General features: G+C 51.0%; 2 non-coding genes across 2 annotated transcripts; both read right to left on the bottom strand.

The window, feature by feature from the left end:
• Positions 1–3,879: 3,879 nt before the first annotated feature.
• trnal-aag (transfer RNA leucine (anticodon AAG)) lies at positions 3,880–3,961 on the bottom strand. The gene has a single exon. It is a non-coding gene; the product is annotated as a tRNA-Leu (tRNA).
• A 799-nt stretch (positions 3,962–4,760) lies between these two features.
• Positions 4,761–4,842, bottom strand: trnal-aag (transfer RNA leucine (anticodon AAG)). The gene has a single exon. It is a non-coding gene; the product is annotated as a tRNA-Leu (tRNA).
• Positions 4,843–6,000: the final 1,158 nt, after the last annotated feature.

Genomic DNA, 6,000 nt, shown 5'->3' with positions numbered 1-6,000 from the left:
TCTTTCATTGTTTTTGGGTACTTCTCGCGCATTACTTTGTCCTCCCTCTTCCCTAATTATTATTATTATTATTATTACCGGCGCAGTGGTTAGCACGGTCGCCTCACAGGACGAAGGTCCTGGGTTCGATCCCCGGGGTAGTCCAACCTTGGGGGTCGTCCCGGGTCGTCCTCTGTGTGGGGTTTGCATGTTCTCCCCGTGTCTGTGTGGGTTTCCTCCGGGAGCTCCGGTTTCCTCCCACAGTCCAAACACATGTAGGCCAGGTGAATCACTGTACTAAATTGTCCCTTAGTGTGAATGTGTGTGTTTGTATGTGGGCCCTGTGATGGCCTGGCGGCCTGTCCAGGGTGTCTCCCCGCCTGCCGCCCAGTGGCTGCTGGGATAGGCTCCAGCATCCCTGCCACCCTGAGAGCAGGATAAGCGGTTCAGATAATGGATGGATTTGGAGTACCACTGTGATATGAGACCTTTTGTGATGATGATGATGATGATGGTGATGGTGATGGTGATCCTAACAGAGAGTCTCTTACCTCACACTCAGAGACAGAGGTGTGCTGCAGACATGAGGAATGAGACAAACACGGATCATTTCCTCATTCAGTTTATTGAGACTATATATAATGATGAAAATAACTTTCACCTAAGAGGAACTTGTTTAAAAACAAGTTAAAAAACAAGATAAAAACAAGACAATATACAGGCTGATACTAGTAAGTGCTAAATGTGTGGTGTTGTGTTGGTAAATAACGTCATCATGTGCAGAATTGATTTTGTCTGCACGTCAGCATACAACAACCACCTGTCGCAGGATCCTCTTTTCAGAAGTGAAAATCCTCAAATACAACTATTTCACTTTCTGGTGTGAAATGTAGAAATGGAAAGCCTCCCCTCAGTCTCTGTTCTGACCTCCCTCCCTCTCTCTCTCTCTCTCTCTCTCTCTCTCTCTCTCTCTCTCTCTCTCTCTCTCTCTCTCTTTCTTCTTCTTCTTCTCACCCGGTAGTTGGGTCAAAGTAGAATAAGGAGCTCAGAGAAGGTCCAACTAAGACGGTTTTTCCTGAGGAAAATGTGGACATGTCATGTCTCCTCCCAGATGATGACTCTCTTTTATACCAGTTTTATTGAAACAGTTGTGATGTGCTGTGTTGTGGGTTGGTTTGGTAACTTGAGTCTGGCCAATAAAAACGGCTTGATAGACTCATCAAATGGACTAGTAAGAGTTCAGGGAGAAGTCAAGCCCAGCTTACTGACCTTTACAACAGGAAGGTGTTCAGGAAGGCTACTTCCCTTCTGGAGTGCCAAGGTCACCCTCTTCGGCCAGAGTTTGAGCTGTTACCCTCAGGTCGTCGGTTGAGGATGCCCTGTATGAGGACTAGGATACAAGGCTTCCTTTGTCCCCACTGCCTTCCAACTGTTAAAAGGTAGATAGTATTCATCTGTTGTGTTTCCTTGGTCTGTATATTTGAACTCCTTTGGTTCTCCTTGCCCACTATGTCCTGTGGTCAGTTCTGCCTTAGTGTTTGTATGTTTGGTTATTGTGTGAGAGTTTTATTATACTGGCTGGCTGCAAACTTATTTCCCTGTAAGGGACAATAAAAATACTTTGACTTTGATATCTTGTGACCTTCTGATTTGCTCACTGTGAGGGGAAAACACGTCACCATGTGGAGGTTAATGGATTACTTTATACAGCTGCAGAACTTGTGTTGTCAGCGACTCTACTTATCAGGACTTAAGAGAGCGAGATTTGTTTTAAATAAACTACAGAACTTACAAAAACACATATAGCCGACAGATCCTAAATAAATAAATTTTACTCTCCAAGAGAGTGAACACCAGGATGACTGTCGGAACTGCCGGTCTGCATGGGCTAGCAGTTAGCTTAGCCTGCACCGCTTCCTCATCCTGTCAGACCTCCATCGGTGTTTCCTCCTCGGGTGCAGCTCCAGACAGGGCCGTGGTCCCTGGGCCCACCGGACACAGCAGACCAAGCTCTCCCAGCCGATCCAACGCCAGCTCTTCCAGCCAGACACCTTCGACACACCTCCCAGCACCCCACACGACGACACCAAAAACACAATCAACACTAGGCGAGGCCGCCACCAGACCTCCATCGGTATTATTGGAACTGCTGGTCTGCATGGGCTAGCAGTTAGCTTAGCCTGCCCCGCTTCCGCATCCTGTCAGACTGTCTCCGGCGTGTCCTCTTCGGGCACAGCTCCAGGCAGGGCCGTGGTCCCTGGGCCCACAGGACGCAGCAGACCAAGCTCTCCCAGCCATCAAACAAAGACACAAACTTATACGCAGATGTGGACAAAGACGCTGCATGGACGGTACCGGGTGGGGCCGCCGCAAACGTAAGTTCGCGCCGCCATCGTCCCACACCGGAAGCTGGAAAATCATGGGGCTTGTTGAATAGGTCCTGCTTATCCTTCCTTCAAAGAGCGCGAACCTTTGTTACACGTACCGTATCACGAGCCACGATGACATGCTGGGTGACCCTGGTGACCTTTCTGACGCTGCAGGTCCCAAGTTTGCTGACGATGGAGATAAAGAACAGCCTCTTGTTATTAATGCTGTAGTTACCACTCTGTATCTGGTGGAAAGGAAAACAGAGAGACAGAGAGAGACAGAGTGAGAGACAGAGAGAGACAGAGTGAGAGACAGAGAGAGAGACAGAGTGAGAGACAGAGAGAGAGACAGAGAGAGACAGAGTGAGAGACAGAGAGAGACAGAGTGAGAGACAGAGAGAGACAGAGTGAGAGACAGAGTGAGAGACAGAGAGAGAGACAGAGTGAGAGACAGAGAGAGAGACAGAGTGAGAGACAGAGAGAGAGAGAGACAGAGTGAGAGACAGAGAGAGAGACAGAGAGAGAGACAGAGTGAGAGACAGAGAGAGAGACAGAGTGAGAGACAGAGAGAGAGGCAGAGAGAGAGACAGAGTGAGACAGAGTGAGACAGAGAGTGAGAGAGAGAGACAGAGAGAGAGACAGAGAGAGACAGAGTGAGAGACAGAGAGAGACAGAGAGAGAGACAGTGAGAGACAGAGAGAGAGACAGAGTGAGAGACAGAGAGAGAGGCAGAGAGAGAGACAGAGTGAGACAGAGTGAGACAGAGAGTGAGAGAGAGAGACAGAGAGAGAGACAGAGAGAGAGAGAGACAGAGTGAGAGACAGAGAGAGACAGAGAGAGACAGAGAGAGAGACAGAGTGAGAGACAGAGAGAGAGACAGAGTGAGAGACAGAGAGAGAGACAGAGTGAGAGAGAGAGACAGAGAGAGAGACAGATAGAGAAAGAGTGAGAGAAAGAAAGAGACAGAGAGAGACAGAGTGAGAGACAGAGAGAGACAGAGAGTGACAGAGAGAGACAGAGAGAGAGACAGAGAGAGACAGAGAGAGAGACAGAGTGAGAGACAGAGAGACAGAGTGAGAGACAGAGACAGAGAGAGACAGAGAGATAGACAGAGTGAGAGACAGAGAGAGGCAGAGAGAGAGTGAGAGACAGAGAGACCCGGATGATGGAAAATCAGCAGCATGTATAGAAAGTACACGTGCCTGTGACAGATCCTGTGAGGTCGGTTTCCATGGCAGAGGCCTACATGACATTGTGGAAGCCTGATCATAAATGTGACAGGAGATAATGCACGCGACATAAACACACGACATTAGACAGACATAAGCAGACTATGAGACAATGGACCCCGGGGCACAGACCGGAGTATTAACCCTACCATGCATGCCTTTTTGATGGTGGGAGGAAACCCACGCAGGCACGGGGAGAACATGCAAACTCCACACTGAATGAACCATGGACCGCCTGGGGTTCGAACCCAGGACCTTCTTGCTGTCAGGCAACAGTGATAACCACCAGGCCGCAAAAGTTCTGGCAGCGGTGGGATTCGAACCCACGCCCCCGAAGAGACTGGAGCCTTAATCCAGCGCCTTAGACCGCTCGGCCACGCTACCTTCCTTTTGCTTTGCTTTAAACTAGTCCCTTTCGCTCCTTGATCCAGGAGGTGAGCTAATTAGTTACATCAGGTGGTGTAGTGCACGGTTGCAACAAACGCCTGCAGACACCGCGGCCCTCGAGGCCTGGAGTTTGACACCCCTGATTTCGACCCACCGGAGCATCAGCGGGCAGATGGCGCTGAAGAAACGGGGGACCTCAGCCAGGATACAGGGGGCCCAGTGAGAAAAAGGGAGCGAAGAAGACGAGCCTCATATTGTAACACAGAGGGCTGGGGGTGGGAGGATAGAGTGATGAAGTACGCACTCGTGTATGGAGGAAAACACACACACACACACACACACACACACACACACACACCCGCTCACACTGTATCTTAACTGTACCTACCCATAGTACCTATCCCTCCATCCACCTACCAACATACACCTACCCATCCATCCATCCATCCATCCATTATCCAAACCACTTATCCTACGCAGGGTCACGGGGATGCTGGAGCCTATCCCAGCAGTCATTGGGCGGTAGGCGGGCAGACACCCCGGACAGGCCGCCAGGCCATCACAGGCCCGACACACATTCACACCCAGGGACAATTTAGTACGGCCGGTTCACCTGGCCTCCACGCCTTTGGACTGTGGGAGGAAACAGGGGCACCCGGAGGGAAGCCACGCAGACACGGGGGGAACATGCAAACTCCACACAGAAAGGACCTGGGACGGCCTGGGGTTCGAACCCAGGACCTTCTTGCTGTCAGGCAACAGTGATAACCACTGGGCCACCGTGCTGCAAAAGATCTGGCAGCGGTGGGATTCGAACCCACGCCCCCGGAGAGACTGGAGCCTTAATCCAGCGCCTTAGACCGCTCGGCCACGCTACCTGCGTCTAGAGTGACGAAAACCTCCCACTTGTCGTAGTTTAGACCCGCCGGATATCCGGGGACAGAAGTAGCACGGCACCTCAGCCCGGATGCAGGGGGCCCAGTTGACACAGGCCAGGTGGACGGACAGCTGGACAGTGAGGAAAAAGGGAGCGAAGAAGACGAGCCTCGTATTGTCACCACACAGAGGGCTGAGGATGGGAGGGAACAACACACACATAAAGGCCCTCGCTCATGCTGCACCTACCGTGGTACCTATCCATCTACCAACTTACGTTTTTTCCCTTTCTCTCCCTTTCTCCTGCTTCACTCGTGCAAATCATTAGCGTGGCAGGCGCAGGTCAAAGGGTTTTGAGAAGCGTGTGGCTTATTTTTGGTGAAAAGGGGAAAGAGTTCATGCGTGAAGAACAAACATGCGGCCAGTTCGACCAGTGGAAAACGGGTTTCAGGGACACTGCGTGAGGTGGCCCCAAGACAGCGCGCCCTTCCTTTTAGCTTGGCCGAGTCACACGGTGCATCTGGTACTGAAATCAGAGATCCTCGGTGTTTCAGAATCACAAATCCTTTATCGCCGTCTGCATTACGTGCACAAGGAATTTAGCTCGGCGTCGACGGTGCAATTACGAGTGCAAATGCTACCTTAAATGGAATAAAATATGTACACAAACACACACAAATCTCCCTCTCACCCTTTTTCGGGTGGTGCGTGTCTTCCTCGAGCTCAGGTCCTCTACCCGAGGCCTGGGAGTTTGAGGGTTCTGTGCAGTATCTTGGCTGTTCCTAGGACCACACTCTTCTGGACGGAGACCTCAGATGTTGTTCCTGTAATCTGTTGGAGCCACTCTCCCAGTTTGGGGGTCACAGCCCCTGGTGCTCCTATTACCACTGGGACTACTGTGGAGTTCACCTCCCACATCCGGTCTAGTTCTTCCCTCAGCCCTTGGTGTTTCTCTGACACTTAGCTACTAAGTGCTGGACTGTCTCAGGGACCTCTTTGCACAGCTTGCATCTCGGGTCTTGTCTGGTGTGGTAGAACCCTGTCTCAACCGATCTGGTCCTGAGTGCCTGTTCTTGTGCTGCTATGATCAGAACCTCTGTGCTGTCCTTCAGTCCAGCCTTTTCTAGTCACTGGTAGGATTTCTCGATATCAGCTACATC

This window comes from Lampris incognitus, unplaced genomic scaffold (genome assembly GCF_029633865.1).
Source record: "Lampris incognitus isolate fLamInc1 unplaced genomic scaffold, fLamInc1.hap2 scaffold_146, whole genome shotgun sequence".
NCBI classification, from domain to species: Eukaryota; Metazoa; Chordata; class Actinopteri; order Lampriformes; family Lampridae; genus Lampris; species Lampris incognitus.
This window is presented reverse-complemented; position numbering and strand designations above follow the sequence as displayed.